Source organism: Lycorma delicatula, chromosome 7 (genome assembly GCF_047948215.1).
Source record: "Lycorma delicatula isolate Av1 chromosome 7, ASM4794821v1, whole genome shotgun sequence".
NCBI classification, from domain to species: domain Eukaryota; kingdom Metazoa; phylum Arthropoda; class Insecta; order Hemiptera; family Fulgoridae; genus Lycorma; species Lycorma delicatula.
Window position 1 is genome coordinate 71,795,322 of NC_134461.1, and position 19,252 is coordinate 71,814,573.

Consider the following 19,252-nt stretch of genomic DNA (forward strand, 5'->3'; position numbering starts at 1 on the left):
TTTTGATTGTTATCAAAATTAAAGAAAGCAATGAAGGAGCACTTTAATTTCAGTTGAAGAAAATTAACATTGTTATTTGTTTTAATACTCTTTTTTAAATATAATTTATAAAATAACTAAGAAAATATTCAAGAATCATCTATAGGAAGTAAAAATAAAAAACTAAATTTTTACTTCCTTGTACGAAGTAAAGGAAGTATTGTGATCGCGAAAAATTTCGGTTTTCAAATTTCAACGGAAATATCCATTTTGACCATCCCTAAATTCATTTAGACTAGTTTCGATGTGACATCTGTACGTACGTATGTATCTCGCATAACTCAAAAATTATTAGCCGTAGGACGTTGAAATATTGGATTTAGGACTGTTGTAACATCTAGTTGTGCACCTCCCTTTTTGATTGCAATCGACTGAACCAAAAGTGTCCAAAACAGTCCTAACTCGAGATAGAAATTTGATTTTGGACTTTTTTTTCACTCCAGTAATAAGCCCATGATGAGAACTTTTCAACGATGTATCCTAAGTGGTACTTATTTTCATTGGTTCCAGAGTTATAGCCAAATGAAATTTTAATTAATGAAATATCTGGGTCTTAGAAGGAAAAGGCACATCGGTTCGAATCAGACTTCATTTCCCTTTTTTTAACTTTTTAAAAAATTTAAATTTATTGATTTATTAATAATTATTAACTCATTAACTAAAAATTATTAACAACAATAAAAATAAGGAATATGAAAAAAAATCAGAAGTTATTAGTGAAATAAAATTTTATGTATTTTAAAAATGTGTATATGTAATTTAATAGGTATTAATACATATGTGTGTATGCAGTAGTTGGTGAAACATCTGATTATTTAATATTAATAGAAAACTATAATTTAGAATCGTATTATTTTTGGATTTTCTAGTTTAATTTCTGTTTAACTTTATTTAATTATTCTGGAATTTCTGTTTAATTTTATCTACATTAAAGTTAACTACAGAGTGACTGAAAAATAGACCCTCACAAGAACAACATATACACTGTGGCATGCAAATGCCTGATCTTTAATAAATTGCAAAACATTCTTATCTTTTAGTTCATTACTCCTCTGATATTGTAGGACAATATTTTCCCTAAGTCAGAGTTAATCATCATTTCCTTTATTTGTTTTTTGTTGCGAATCATTTAATCCCTCTTTGGTTTGATATAATTCTTGTGATTTTAATTTGTGTACACGTTTTCTAGTTTTCAAATTTTTTCTCTCTTTATGTTTATCATCCTCTCTTAATCATTTTATTCTTTCCTTGGTCTTAACGTTTTCTTCCGCTTTATGTTTATAATTTCTTAATCTTTTTATTCTTTCTTTTCTGCAACATTTTCTTCCAGTTTATTTATTTTTTTTTTAGTTTGCAACATTTTCCTTCTTTTTATTCTTTCTTTGGTTTTAAAATTTTCTGATCTACTAATACGAGTAATAAAGTCCAATTTTCTCTATCCTAATAATTCATGTAAGATTGTTGAATTAATAATTGTATAAATATTTGATATTAATAGAAACTAATATTTCGGCAATTGTATAACTATCTACTTTATTAATAAATTGGAGGAACGAATCTCACTTTCAAATGAAATTAGTTTAAATGAAGTGCAGCAAAAAATGTGTATATGTAATTTAATAGGTGTACAAGGAAGTCATGTAGTGTCCACTTCAGATTTTTATTTTGATTATTAAAATGGAATTACTATATAACACAAAAACAAAACTAAAAATATAACAAGAAATAATAAGAAAATTTTAAGCAATTTTTATAAGATTAAAACAGAAATAATCTTAGAATATAACATTGTACTACAGAGTGGGCCACAAAACAGTATCCCCGCCAGAATATGGAGTACTTAATAGACCACTAACATCATAATGTTCCATTGGAATGAAAAATTAGAACAATGAAATGGGACATATATTTTTCAAAAGGACTCCCTTCCGTTAAGTAAGTATTTTCAAAATCTACTCAAGATTATTACAGATATGTTAGTTCTTAATATCGATCTGCATAGTAGATGTTGGGGGGGCTACTTTTTCGTGACCCAATCTGTATTTCTCTATTTACCGACGATTCTACTTATTACGGCTAAGGCCAGCGAATGTTTTTAGAATAAAGTAACTGCTAATAACAGAAATTGAAGAAACTGCACCGATTTGAAGATGCAATTTAAAAATTAATTTTAACGAAATTAAGGTAATCTAATTCAATTCATTAGCAGCACAGTACCATATGATTCTTTTATCTACTATTCTTCTACGACATCAACATACTTCAATTTTGATAAATTTAATAGATTTAATATAATTCTGAGTGACCTCCTTAATTTGAAGAGCATATTGTGTACATTATTATAACTAAAATCTGATCGATTTACTTTTTATATCTATTTTTTAAGAACTTATGAAGATTAAGGTGTATTAAAATGATCTCATTTTCAGTATTTTCAGTCAATTTTATCTATCGTATGAAATTTGTTACATTCTGGAGTTCTACAACAATAAAAAAGTTTTATCTTGACTTTTGGAAAAGTTATCAGGTCAATCATAAAATCCATTAGTTATAAGAATAAAAGCATTAAAATGTTAATTATAAAAAAGACCCACTCACACAACATACAATTATATACAGAGTGTTTCTAAAATGGTGGGCTGGCTATACTTTTTCGGTTTCTATTTATAAAATTAAACAAAATGTATTCTTAGGAAAAATGGCAATTTCTTCTTCATTCTTCCACTGTCCGCTATTTTGTCATTTTTATACAAGCATTTATATCTCAAGTTCGGATACAGAAATCACATTAATATTTGGTAAGCGTCTTGATAATAAAGTTTTAAAATTAGAAAAAAATCAGGAATTAAATACCTTCCAAAATTACAAAATGGTTGCCGCGTTTATTTTTCAATCAGTTATATCTCCGTGAATATTAGTTTTATAAAAATTTATATTATTTGCTAAAATATTAAGATATTTATTTTAAACAAAATGACATTTTATTTTTAAACATCGGTTTACAAGTAGCCGAGTTATGGCAGAAAATTTATGTAATTTTGTATCTGTTTTCATGTCCTCCACTATACGTTCAATTCGATTAAATATCAGTTGATTGTTAATTCTATTGTAAATTAATATCAAATTAAGTAATAATTTTTCACAATAATAGACCTAATAATTAAAGAATTAAAGCAACTACCTGTGATAATCTTACGTTAATTATTGTAGAACATTAGGTGTACTTAAACAGTTAGAAATTGTCAAATGTTATTGGATGTATAATAATAATAGTTGTAAACATCTTAGGGACATGACGTTACAGTCTTATTTACGTAAAAATTACTTTTTTATTTTTTGACGACCGACTATTATGAACGTAACAATTTTAATTTAAATATGATTATACATAGGACATATGAATTTTGAATTAACATCTTATAAGAAATCCCTGATGATGGAGTAGCAACTCCGAAAACGCTTGGAAATATATTTGAAAATTGTTGGTAAGTTTAATTTATTCAATTAAATTACCTCTACTCCAAACAAGAAATCATAGGTACTTTTTTTAAGTATAATTATTATTTCACTACATATGAAAAAATAACCAGTGGTAGGAAAGTATAAGCTTTGCAGTCAGCCTTTTAATATAATATTCCTATTTGTATGTGTTTTAGTTAATGAAAGAAATTGAGAGAAAAATAATATTGGAATGTAAATTTTAATTAACATTTCATCAGAATTTTGATTAAAAACAATAATAAACGTAATAATTCTTTTTTTTGTAAATTTACTTATTTTAATTTACGAGTAAAATTAATAATCGTTAAGATATTGGAAGCTACATTCACGTAGAATGTTAATGTTCAAAAGACGTCACATTGGAAACCCAATAAAAATTAGTGGTTAGTTTTGGAAAAGGAAGTCTCTTGAAAAGTTAAATCGAGTGAGTTTGTAAGTTCGTTGAGAAAGACAACTGGAAACACTGCTCCTTCAGTTCATTTAAGTGTTTTTAGGAGGTGGAATGTGGGAAAAGGAACGAGTAGAAGGATGGTTTGAGTGCAGTGTTACAACTAAAAATAATAATAGTAATGAATTAAGTCTTAGTAGTAGTAATAGTAGTAACAAAATTATAATAATAATAGAAATAATATTTAAAGTTAAGGAATTATTTTGTAGCAATTGTTGACAATGTGTCTTATAAAATTTTATTTCTGATTTAATTGGAACTATCAACGACTTCTACTTTCGTTTCACATTTAACATTAATTGCTTTACTTATAACAATTCACACATACTCTTACTTAAATATAACAACAATGTGTATTTTAAATAATTATGAAAAAAAAAAAAATAGTTAAGGATTATCTACGTTTTAATTATAAAATTTCATTTTATATTAAGATATAATAAAAATCTTTCAAATAGATTTTTTCTTATAAAATACATTTAAATTATAATAAAGTACATTGAATTTTTAATTACATTTTCAGTTTAATTAAAACAGAACGAATTTTAAATAATAAAAGTAAAGAAATAAAATAAGAAATGCGTCGTTAATTTATTGTTTAATTCGTTTTGTTATTTTCTTTAGCAATTAAAATTTAACAGCTGGAAAAGTAAACTGAATTTAATTTAAAACTTTTTAATTTTTTAATTGAATGTTATTATTTTTATTTAATTAAATTTTTTATTAGTTTCTATTTTTTACATAGACTTTAAATTGTAGTATGTTAAATAATGTTTTATTAATATAATATCGTATTTTAATAATGTATACATTTAATAATTAGTTTATGCATACATTTTGTATGAATTATTGAGAAATATTATAAGAGTTGCACATTTAATTTTATCCCAAACAGATCAGAAAAATAATAATATTGTTAACTCACCGGGTTGGTCTTGTGGTAAACTCGTCATCGTAAATCAGCTGATTTCGAAGTCGAGAATTCTCAGGTTCAAATCCTATAATTTTATTAGAATTTGACTACTAGATGGTGGACTACTTCTTTGGTGGTTGGGTTTCAATTAACTACACGTCTCAGGAATGGTCGGTTTGAATTAGTTAAAGACAAGGTACACGTTTACCGGTACATTACACTGATAAGTCACCAATGACTTCAATTTTTTATGCGACTATAAAAAAATTCTATTGTTAAATTTATTAAAAAAAAAACAAAATCAAAGTTTTCAGTTTAAAAATAATTTAGTTCATAATTTTTATCTTTAATAAAACTATTCTCGTTGACTTGAAAATGTGCTGCTTAAATAAAAAGCTAAACTTTATACATGAACGTGTATTCCCAGTTTGTATCTCGCTTACGTTTGAAAGTTTAAAAACATTCAAATAGCATATTCCAACCTTCAAATTTATAAATTTTATTCTATTAATAATAAATTAAAATAATTTTTATTTACTCGTATTTGTTTATTTACGTTTCTTTTTTTTGCGAACTGACTTCCTAAGATTGACGCATGCATAGTCTTGACTTCTTTCTTTTCCATAATTCTTTCCTTTAAATTTTCTCTCATTTCTTCTGTTAATCCAATATTTTTCTGAAAAATTGTGTTTGAAAATTATATTTTTGGAAATATCTAAAATGTTATAATTTTAAAATTTCTTTGAATCAGCTTATTTTGATTTGTACATTTTTTTTTCAAAAAAGTTAAATATTTTAATTTTGTTTTGTAATCTAGTTTTATCCATTTTATAGTGACTTTTCAAAAAAGTTAAATATTTTAATTTTGTTTTGTAATCTAGTTTTATCCATTAAGTGACCAGTTAATGATTTTTTTTTTTTTACATGTTTACTGTTTTATTATTGATCTTAAATTATTTCACTAGTATTATTAAATTATAATAATACTGTTACATTATTGCATTTTTTCCGATAAAAAAATATATATGAAAATATTTAAAGAAGGCCCTTTTACCAAGGCGTAAAAAAAAGACTAAAATTTATTAAAAAATTGTCGTTTTTCGGGTGTTCCATTTTATGAAGCCGTGGTAAGTTAAAAAGAAATCCACTTTTGATTAAGTTATATGAATTTGCCTTGGCTGATGCTCTACTTAATGGTGATTAAGGAAAATTAACTGATAACATACACCTGTTACGAATTGGGCGATGGTGGGCAAATGTTTTAAACATTTGCTTCTTTACCACCAATAAATATAAGGCGAATGGAAGCAACGTTGCTTTATTTGGAGTTGTTTATAATGATTCTTTGTTTCTTCTCCTGCCTTAAATCCAGAAGACAGCCTTTCATTTGATTAAAAATGTGTTTAACTAGCTAAAAGAATTGTTTTATTTCACTGGATCTCATTGGACGATAATTTAAAAGGATGAACATTTCGAGTATTCAAGAACCAGGGTCGTTTAATTATTAAAGCTACATGTTTAAACGTAAGATAACTTCTTGGTTGTTAGCTTCTTCATATAGTAAAATAAATTTCTGGTGTTAAGAAGATAGAGATTAATTAATAAAAATTATCAATTTAAAACTAATGTATTGTAGGTTAATATATATCGGATTTCATTTATTTAGAGTTTACTTTCCTTTATAAATATAAGTTTTTGACTAAAAAATTTAATATTTACTATAGATTGTTGTATAAGTATCGTGTAATGAATGGTGTAAACTTATAAATGCATTGTTTTTCAACAAAAAGGGATAAATTAATATCCTGTTTTACACTAACAGTTCCAGTTTTTCTTACTAATTTTCACATCAGGACAAAGTTTCGTAATAAGAAATTTTTTTTTCAAAGACTTATGATAATAATTATTGATTATAGTTATCTGCATTTCGGTAGGCTTGATGTACTTTTCCAATAAGAGAACTCGGTGAAAACGAAAATAGAAAACCACTCTCTCTAAAAACTTAATTTTATTATCGAATATTGCTGGAGATATTCTGATATAATATTTTTATTAAAACTTAATTTCAATACTTTTATTAATAAAAACCTATATGTTTACATTATCATATTTAATTGAATATCTTTATGTTTATCTCACTATGTAACCATTTTAATTGTTTATTTGGGTGTAATTTCGTGAGATAATAATATGATGGATTTTTATTACATTTCTTGTTACTTAGGACTTCCGCCGCCTTACATAGGAATATCATGTGAGAGAAAAAAGGAAACAATTAAATATCAAGCTGAGACAGTTAAACTGATTATTAGGAAGAAGGTCAATGTTATTGTTAAATACCAAACTGTTGTTGTACAAGGCATTTTTAAAAGCAATATAGGTCTACGGATTAAACTTTGGGGTACGACGAGCAACAGCAATATCATCTAAAATCATCTAAAGTTTCGAGAACAAAATGATGAGGAACATTTCGGAGGCGCTACGGAGGGATGCCACCTAATAGTGAAGAAATACACCGGCTAAATACAAAGTATGTGCTTAAGCTTAACGCGCGCGAAAACCATCTGGCTGTTAAACTTTTTGATAATACTGAAGATATGAGGTGATTAAAGAGGTTACATGTATTTAATCTAGAGGCTGTTATGCGTTGAATATCATCCTACGTCCTTTTTTCTCATGTATAACTGATGTGATAATTTTCTTTTTTTTTAATACTCATTTGTTTGTTCCGTTCAATTTATTGTTTTCAACCATTGAATTTTATTGTTATCCATACCTATGTTATATTACGTTACCGATTAATTCTTTTTTTAATCTTAACACTTAATTTTTTAATTCTTTGTAGTTTGTACTTTGTTTGTATTGTCTTATTGTCTTGGAAGACAATATAAAGACAAAGGTGAAAAATAAAAAGACAAAAATATTATCACTGGATGACTCCTTTTCATATAATTATTATAAAATGTACGATTTACTTATAATTTTATTGTTCAGGAAATTGATTGTAAATAAAGCAATGCACAAAAAACCTACTTATATAGAAAAAAAATTTAAAATAAAATCATTCTTGTAAGTAAATGAATAAAAAATCCATTTACTATAAAAGTTTTTATGTACCGTTCAATGTAGTACAAATAAGATTTCTTCAACATATGTGAAAAAGTTGATGACTTAAAACTTCTGACATCTGAGTTAGAAATTTTATTAACGATCGACATATTTGTTATGTCTTCAAGAGAAAAGAAATTTCTTAAAATCATCCTTAGTTTCATCCATAGTTTTAATGCCATCTTTATAAACTTTTGGTCTAGTTCTTTCATGTAGTACATTAAACTTTAACCTATAGTTTATACTAAACGTTTTGTTTTCGGCTTTATATTTTAGTTTTATTCTCATCATTTAAAATGACTTATGATAAAACTTAAGTTTTTGTTGTTCGTAATGCGTCATTAGATTCATTTGATATATTGTTCTCATTCTATTCTTTATTTTGTAGTAGAATCTTCACTTCGATAAATAATCGTTTCATATAAATAAGTTATCTTCAGTTTCTTATTACATCGTATTCTGATCGTGGCCTTGATTTATGGTAATTGTATTTATTCTTCTTGTTACTATCAAACTAAACCATTTGATTAACTGCAGAATAATTCTTTCTCTACATATCATTACTAATATTTGACCGTATATATATTTATCCGTGTTATATGAATAAGTAAAATAAAAGTGTTTCGCCCGCAAAATAGTATCAATAAATTTGATTAAATTCATGGAAAATTAGAGGTTTACTATTCCATTTTCTGAAGAAATAATAAGGAAAAATAACGAGAATGGACGCTTAATCAAAACAAAAAAGCTTTTTACTTCCTTGTACGAAGTATTGTGATCGCGAAGAATTTGGGTTTTCAGATTTCAACGGAAAGATCCATTTTGACTATCCCTGAATCCATTTTGACTATTTTCGGCATGTCGTACGTAACTACGTACATACTTATGTATCTCGCATAACTCAAAAACAAATAACTGTAGAATGTTAAAATTTTGGATTTAGGATTGTTGTAAAATCTAGTTGTGCACCTCCCCTTTTGATTGCAATCAACTGGACCAAAAGTGTCAAAAAAAAGCTCAAAATCAAAAACACTTGGGTTTTGGACTTTTTCTTAACTTTATTAATAAGCCCTCATTGAGGACTATTCAACGATATGTCATAAGTGGTACTCATTTTAATTTTTACAGAGTTACAGCCAAATAAGATTTTAATTAATTAAATATTTGGATCTTACAAGAGGAAGGCACATCGGTTGAAATCAGACTTCATATCCTTTTTTAACGTTTTTTTAAATTTATATATGTTGATTTATTAATAATTATTAACCTCTGATTGTAAAAAAAAAAAAAACGATTACAATAAATAATAATCCAATAATTACAATAAAAAAAAGAAAAAAATATCAGAAGTTTTTAATGAAATAAAATTTTATGTACATTTCATTTTAAAAAATGTTTATATGTACTTTAGTAGTACATGGAAATCATGTAGTGTCCACACCAGATTTTTTTAATATAGCTAGCAAGTTAGCTGGGAAATATCATGAGAGGTTAAAAAATGATTAAATCATTGCTGAAGGAAAATGTAAGGTACAAAAAAGAAGTCGCATAGAGAAAAAAAAATAGACTATCTAAAAGGAACTACAAACTATGAGGATCTTAAAAGTTTGGTTAGGAATAAAGAAGAATGAAGACGGAAATTGTAAAAGGAATCGTCCTCTGGGCAGATAACCAAATAATAGTAATGATTATGTTTTTAAATTTCATATTATTTTTCAGATGTGGTTCGTTATTTGAAAATAAAGTCTTAAAAATTAGAGCTAGTTAAATTAAAACAAATATTTTTTAAATTTTATTTTAATATTAAGTTATTTAAGGACAAGGTAATCATGTATTTTAACAAGGAAGATTAGTTGTGTGAAATATCAGACCTTTCCCAGAAAGATAAATTCGGGATTACCTAATCAAGAAGATTGTATGCTAACCACTACACTAGATTTTGTTTCAATAAAATTAAAATTTGTATTAAAAACTTTTATGTTAAAAAATATTTTGGGTTCTCTATAAGAAACTCATAGGTTTTTTTGACCTTATTAATTTTTAATGAGGATTATTAATATCATCTCATTCACTAATGTACTTCATAAAGTTATCTCTTTAAGATAACGTATTTTTCGTTTGTTTCTGGTAACCACGAAAACTACTGAACCAATCTTTACAAATTTTAATGAAGTTTTCTAATAAACCCCGGAATGTTTACTATAGTTCAAATTTCGCCAATCTCAGTACTATATAAATCATAAATAAAAAATAAAAAAACGTAAAAACAAATAACCTAAAAACTTGTATCACTAAATTTAATGTCGATGTCTATATCAATAAATTTGTCTATATCGACTTTTTCAAAAAGTTGTTAGCGATTTACTAAATTTCATGTCATTCTCAATAAATTATCAATTTGTATTATTATCTTAATATACAAAAACAAACTAGTTAGATAATGCAATTAAAGGGAATAACGACTATTTACATACTTAAAAAATTTATGATTGCTTGATAAATATTGAATTGTGATATCAGTATCGACTTATTCAGAAAGTTATTTAAAGTTATGTGTTTTACTAAATTTTGTGTCATTGTTTAATCTAGTGGTGACAAGGGAGGAATCATCCTCATCCGAGCAAAGTAACGCAATTTAAATTTTTATATATTGAAGTGAGACGTTTTATCAGGTTAAGCCATACAATTGGTTTAAATTCGACTTTCAATTTGATATTAATATATTCATAATGGCAAGGTTGGCGAGGTCAGAGATTAGAAGAAGAACTTCTAGTGCTAATATAATTTATGATCGAAAACAACGTGAACGACAGAACGTTCTTAAAGTCTTCGCAAAATCGAGTTCACTTCGAGAAATACGGTACGTCTTAAATTAGCTGATTATCACCCTGAAATTGACTATCTGAATTTGAAAAATGTTCAAATTCTTCATTAAAAATGATTAAAATATGTAACCACTGGAATGCCGAAAATTAGAATGATGGAACTTCAAGATTTTGCTAGCTAGGAACCAAGTATTATTGAACAACTTCAATATCCTTCTGATTTCATAAAATGTTTTGTTTTTGAAACAAATGTTTCACCGAAAAATTTTATTTTATCCAGTAATTTGCGATCTCTGTGAGAGTGTTAACTCGCACATAATTACTAAAGAACTGTTTCCAATCCTTGAAGTTGAATACGGAAACAGTCCAGACAATTTCCAGTTTTAAAGGAAATGAAATATAATAAAAGAGATCTTATATACACGGGTAGATGTTCCACATAAAAAATACGATAATAAGATGAGTAAATTAAAAAATATCATTACATAAAAAAGAAGAATAAATAAGCTCGAAACAATAAAAAAAAATTATTAACATTTAAAAATAAAATTCAAAAAGAAGTTGTTATTTAAAAGGTTTTCCAACAATTGCTTTTTATTAAGTATTTTATGTTGTTTTTTCTTTCTTATAAAAAAACAGAAAAACAATAATACGAACTGACCTTTGAAGTTTAAATACAAAACTATAAAGAAAGTAGCTAGTTTTTGTATCTTCGAAGTAAAAATGGGTGACAGAGTCGGAAGAAAAGAATAAATAGAAAAGAAAGAGGGTTACTGGAGGAAAAGAAAGATAGGCAAGTGTGTGTTCTAGTAGTGGAATGAGTAAAAAAAGGAAGGAAATTCTATTTGATTCTGTCTTTTCTAATTGTACATTACGGCTCAATTGTTCAGACAAAGACTTTATTTTCTTGCCTCGTTTTTTTTATTTATTTTTGTAACAGTGAATTAAAATTGTAAGAAAATTAAAACTTTAATTTAATAAAATTATTCTATTAAATACAAAACGAAAAGATTTTCTGTCTGAATTGACAAAAAAAAAATTATACAACATAAACATAAAAAGTAAACTAAAATAATAATTACTACTCCGCTACTGGTAGATTATCAATTCATTGGGAAGTCCCTGACATGTCTGTCAGGCATGGCATGGTTGATACACAACAAAAAATTTCCATTCCGTATTCCTACGCACAAGCTAAAAGTATATGTAGTGAATTAATCATCTACCAAAAACAGTGTTTATATTTTTTTCAAAATGATAAAAAATCTAAAATATTACAATTCTACATTTAAAGCATGCTAATAGTATACTCCCTATAACAATAATATTTTTTGGAGGGGGAAATGCTTTACGCATCATCATACCGGCTTATGTGTGGGACTCTCCGAATTGCCGGTATACCCACCAAAACACCACCTTCTAATCAGTGGATTTATTTCACAACCGTACTATCTTCATAAATCTTCATGGTGGTCCTCAGGCCTTAATTACCCTCCAGCGATTTTATTCTATTTCTTTCATATTTTCTGCATGGTTCTCTCCTTCCATGATTTTTCGTTCTTCTTCCTTATTAAGATTACTAAATCACATGTCTCCTCGTTTTCCAGCATCATTTCTTCCCGGTTCCATGTTTCCTAAAAGTTCTGTAGGTCCTTCCTCATCATTTTATATGCAACATCTAAAGAACGTATGTTTTGTGTCATCTTCTTCCCACGTAAACCACATGCAGAGTCGGGAGTCAGTCGTCCTCTTACCTATTTTATGCAGGTATTTCCCAAATATCCCATGTTCTGCCAAGAATTGGGTCTTATAATAATTAACTTCCCTGTGTGTTCGATTGGTCTATTTATTCTGGGTTCCTAGGAGTTTTTTCGTTCATGTACTTGTTGACTATACCTCCATCTACCGTTCCAGGCTTTAACTAAGTCTTCCCACCTACCCTGCGTGCTGTCACTCTCCTTAACTGTTCCCTGCTTTAGTATATTTTTTTTCTTAGCCAAAAGGTCTATCATAATCACGTTTCCTATTACTAGAACGGCATCCCCCGACGTGGTCCTACAGGCGCAGGTAATTTGGAGCACAGCCCTTCTCTGTACGCTAGCTATCTGTTGCCTGTCTTTTTAATGCTTAATAATAATAATAATACTGAGTAGATCTACGTATCACCTATTGTAACAGATAGGAGATAAATATTGCAATTGATGAATACTGGTTCGTCTAGATATGAGAGAATAGATTAGAAGTATTCTCTAAGACAAACTAAATAAAAACAAAGCTGCTTTGAATACACGCAGATCTCATAACACGTTTTGAATACATGTAGAACTGAATAATATGGTGTAGAAAATGTTTAAAATTTGAAAGAACACGTAGAAAATATATACTTAAATATACTTATTAACTTACTTATTAACTGTACAATAATGAAGATTACTTTAATGAGTGGAAAAGACCATCTATTCCCCGTTATTTTTCAATTTAAATATTAAAATGATTTTAAAACATTTGAAAGAAATGTTTGAGAGAGAAGTAACAATCATGATTAAAAATTAAGATGCGGTCAGCATTAAAATTGCTTTTTTAGACAAAAATCAAAGTAGATTACAGGAAAGAAATACTTAGTGAATACGAATTTGATGAAGAGTAAAGAGAAATTAATAAAATGTAACAAAAAGGAAGTATACGGTTTATTAAAAACAGGTGAAAATAATAAAGTCAAAAAATGTTATTTAACCAGTAAGTAATATTATAATATTATAAAGGAAGAACTGTAAAAAGTTTAAAAAAAATATATATTTACTGTAATGCAAATTTATCTTTAGGAATTGCAAAACATTTTAAAAGATGTCTATATGAAGCTAAAATTGATCAGTTATAAAGCCAGGAAGAAAAGAGTAAATGCTTTTAAGGTGTAACATTTTAGAAAGATGTTATAAATTGGTTAGGGTGACAAAATTTATAAGTGTTTAAGGTAAAAGAAATGTACATAAGATTTTACATTAAGGCAATTAACAGGTTAGTTAATTAAATAATGGAAGTAAAGGTAAAAGTAAAGAAAATAAATGAAAAAAAAAATTAAACCGTCAATACAAACTGCCGCAGAAAAAATAAATGAAACGCTTTTAAAAGTTAAACATTTAAAAATTTTTACCTTCCCAATAAATGCTAAATTAAAAAAAAAACGATGTCAACCTTTAATTTAGATTGATTTCAAAATTTAACATTTAAAAAGGAATTAAGAAAAGTAAATTTTCTAATAATTTTTTGAAACAGATTTTAATTTTTTATTATTTCTTTAATATTATTACTTCCTTGTACACAGTAAGGAAATATTACGATCGCGAAAAATTTCGGTTTTCACATTTTAACGAAAATATCCATTTTGACCACCTCTGGATCCATTTTCTGTATCTCGCATAACTCAAAAACGTCTAGATGAAGGATGTTGAAATTTTGGATTTAGGACTATTGTAACATTTAATTGTACACCTCCCTTTTTGATTGCAATTGACTGGAAATGTCCACCAAAGCCTAAAATCCAAAACATTTCGATTTTGGAATTTTTCTTAACTGCAATAATAAGCTATCATTGAGAGCTTTTCAACGATATATCGTAAGTGGTACTTACAATGGTTTCAATGGTTTCAGAGTTATAGCCAAATAAAATTTTAATTAATAAAATATTTGGGTCTTACAAGAGGAAGGAACATCGGTTCAAATACAACTTCATCTCCTTTTTTTTTAGCTTTTTTTTTAATTTAAATATATTAATTTATTAATAATTATTAACCTCTGATTGTAAAAATTCATTCCGATAAATAATAATTCAATAATAATTTAAAAAATAATGAAAAAATATCAAAAGTTATTAGTGAAATTAAATTTTATGTAATTTTCATTTAAAAAAACATCTGTGTATATAATTTAATAGGCATACAAGGAAGTCATGTGATGTCCATATCAGATTATTTTTTATTTAAGTTATGTGAAGACCTACAAACAATGCTAACAGTATGAAAAACCTATTTACAAGAAAGTCAAAGCTGACTAACTAAGGCTAAGGGTTTTTCAGAGCATAAAAATATTTGTGTTAATTTTGTACCAACCTTACATAAAGATAAGAAACTAAGTGCTGAGAACGAGATAAAAAATGTATTAACGACAGTGAGTTTAAATTTTTTTGAATGCAGGGATCTGTGTTATTTATTTTTATTATAGGTTTGCAATTATTAATTTTTCTTGAATCTTTTATTCTAAATATTTTAATTATCTAAAAGACACTAGATTACATTTCGTTATATTATAAAAACGCAACACTAAATAATGATAACAAAATATAAAAGAAATCTTCAAATCGTCTATATAGACAACATAAATTTTCATAAAATTATTTCACTTAATTTACATATCTAGCTTACAAGAAACTACGAGAGGTATCTTATATAATAAATAAATTATAAGGAATACGTGAAATTAATTTATTTGGAAAAGGTAAGATTTAAACGCACATAAAAAAACTGATAACACAGTTGTAGTTCTTTACAGTCACGCGGCTTTTTTCTGATGCACGGCTTACATACACATACACAAAAAGTTTAAATATTTATAAATTTATTTAAATATAATATTTTTTGTTTATTTAATTCAATTATTCTAACTAAAGCGCGTGCACATATTGTATTTCATTCGCGTGGCGGTACTAGTTGGTACTTAAATACTTTTCTACACTTTAAATATTATTCATTTATTTAATTCTACGGCTTATCTGTGACGCCACAACATAGCGGAAGACTACAGGAGCTGTACGACATTGCTACACTAGCACTTCTTGTGGCGAGACAGTGTACTATTGATGCAGTATACCCATATCCATGAAGTGGATAATTAGCCTCTAGTTTATTTAGAGTATTGTTTGGGGTGGGGGTACGATTTTGCAAAACCCTTTTTTGAAATATTATTTTTTTATTTGTTAACAAATGTGTCTAAAAAAAGACCTTAATTAGGCGAAATCTCGAGTTACGGAGGGTGACCTTGTTCTGCGATGTCACCCCCTTGACCTTTTAAGTTAAAAATTTAATGGTATCAATGCCCTATATATAGGTAATCTCACCAAGTTTGGTCAAAATCAGTCGAGTAGTTCTGGAGATATAAGATGATTTAGAAGGCGATACCGAACATACACACATGCAAACGAACATCCGGAAAATTTCCATCCGGGTTTTTGATTTTTTGGGTTTTTTAGGTGTCAAAATGTAAAGATCCGGTGAAAACCGCATATGCCCAAATTGGACCGATTACAATACTTTCACTTCTAAAGCTGTAATTCTGTTATTGCGCCAGACGGGAAAGTAAAAGTATACGGATCGAATAAATTTAAGAGAAGGCAAGTATTAAAATATATTAAAAAAATAATTGAAAGTTTAGGATATAGAAAATATTCAAATTAAGAAATTAGTGAAGAAAAGAAGGGAATGGAGATTTATTGTGACTGATCTCACACGTGCGCGCCCGCGCAAGGAAAAGTATAAGTTGTAATATTACTTCTACGTTATAAACTTAAGCGAAATAAAATAAAATTATAAATTAGTAATAAAACACATAAATAATGTAGATTATCTTTTACAATACAAGAGAAAAATAATTAGATATTTTAGGCATAAATTACAAAAGCTGATAATAAAATAAGCTAAGAAATTTTATTTTTAGATATAGATACTACAATTTTCTCAAACTTTTGTGACTTAAATTATCGGAGTTCCGTAAGAGAAAAAACAGATACATCATAATATAAACTTTCAATATTATTAAAAAATTTATTGTATTTATCTATCAAATATAACCTAAATATATATCTAATATAATTATTATTTTAAAAAAATAATAATTTTGCATTTCCCATCATTCTTATGATTTAATAAAGAAATAGAATATAAAATCAGTGAAATAAGCTCTATATAGGTAAATATTCGACAAAGCAGATCGATTATACTTTTGATGGACTGTAAAATCCTCGATATGATGACGTAATACAATATAATGGAACTGTTACAATTTAATTAGACAACATTTCCATTAATTATGAAAGTCATGATAAAAATCCGCATTACATTTACTTATTTATTCCACAAAAAACAGACTGAAGCCTAATTATAGATTTTTGATGAATTTTTAACGTATGAAAAATGTCAAAACTGACCGGGATTTGAACTCAGAATCTTATGAATGAAAGTTCCAAAGATTTTTTCAATGAAAATTGGGAACTCTATTATTCCGCTACAGCTATTTCACACCATTAAAGACGTTTTCATCAATACAATATCATTATTAACTGAATAATAGAACTGTGAGCATATGAAGTCCTGAATTTATCAGAATTAATTGCGGATTTTCATTATTCAATAAAAAAAATTACTTGGAAAGAAGTCAAATGAAGGGTTAGTAAATTATTATGTTACTGTACATAAAGTATAAACACATATAACTGGGTAACGGAAGTCCGAGTATTTGCCTCAGAAATGCGTCATTCATTCCATCTTCAACGAGTACTATTCACATTCAATGTTATATTCGGACTGGATTTTTCAGGTCATGTAAATTTGAAATTTTTTTTGGAAATGGACTTTAATCGCGTTTACAACTGGTGATGTGGCGGCCAGATCGATGTGATTGCAGACGTAATAGAGATCCTTCCGTTATTCACACTCCCCTCGCCCTGGCAAGTATGTAGTAAGGTACCCATGTATTTTGGTGCATGGGAGCCCTGAAAGCATTGGTAAGTAGGGGTCTGGAGTCATTGCAGAGATTGTGTATCTCTACCAGGACATGTCCCAATTCTACTGGAGTACCGGGTCGGTTCTACAAGGTTAGTAACCTTGGCGTGGGGGTTGTACCCTAGCGGCTAGTCTTGCTACAAAAGGGATCAACTTTCATACAGAATCTTGAATAACTAAACGTTGCAGAGAGTGCAAGTAAACATCCTCGTTTAGAGTCAGGCGGAGGCGGTTTGCCATAAGCGAAACTGAAAAAGAGTAAAACACAGATAAAATTAGAAGATAGTTGAGAAGTCGACGGCCTTTTTTCACCAATAGTTCACCCAGATCAAGGCATCTTATGGTTACGAGAGAGAGAATGGTAACTTCCAGAAAGTCACCTCATCCTTGATTTTCCAAGAGAGACTACGAATTGATTTAAGCAGATCAAAAATATATCTGAAAAAAAACAAAGATAGAAATGCATGAAATCACATATATAGACAAGTTCAGATAAAAACACAAAATATCTGAAGGATTCCGGAAGAAAATAATAACAGAATGAACCAGCAAAGAGGGAGAAGGACACTTAAGCAAATGAAAAAGTACTGGAAACAAAAGAAAAGGGATGAAACTTTTTTTTTAGTTCTACAGAGAAAGGTGTAGATTCGAAAAAAGAAAAAAAAACTTTTGGGTATCTTTTCTCACTTATAGACATTTTTAATTTGGAAAACCAGTTGTCATATGCAATTTAGGATTATCAAAATTATGAAAATGTGAAAAAAATCCTTAATGTGAAAAAGCCTGAAATACTTATCGTAAAACCAGCTTCTTCTTATATCTAATATTATTAAACTATATACGTGACAGCAAAATATGAATTTGATTTAACAAAATTCATTAACAATATTGCAAAATATTAAGGTATGATAGGCTTGTGTTAGAATATAATAGACTTAAAAATAGTAAAAGTTAGTTTGTTTGATATTTTATATTAGCAGTATGATTTTATTTAGGGATGATATTTAAATAGCTGAATGATTTTAAAAAAACTATTCCTTGAAACTCACAAGACAACGTTGCAATCCCGTATTACTGATAAAGATTAAGTAGTGTTTTGAATTTTTATATCAGAAAGTAAAAATAACCTCTTCGTATACCATTTTTTTGTTGTTTATATAGTTTTTCTTGTTCGTTTAACAATGAAAAAACAAACACAAAAATAAAATAGTTACAGTAAAATGGTTTTTTCCTTTTTTGTAAAAAAAAAAACGTTGACAATGTTAGAATCAGAGTGTAATTTTAGAATGTTAGCAGTAGTACAGAACGATATATTTTAAATTATTATTTTGTATAATTACGTTACATCATATTATTATAGAAATTATATAATTATCCATTAAAAAAAAAATTAATTACCAATTAAAATTCTTTTTAATAAATATATATATAAATTTAATAACGAATGTATTTTTTAACTTCATAAAAAGCATCTGTACTTAAAAAAGAATATTATAATTGAAAAAAAAATTAAGAATTTCTTAAAACAAAGCAGATAATTTAAATCAATGTAAAAACCCTTTTACTCCATAGGGAAGCCTTCTATATCTTTGATGTACAGATAGAGGGAAATATAAATGTAATCCCTGCTTCATATTCTATGAAATCC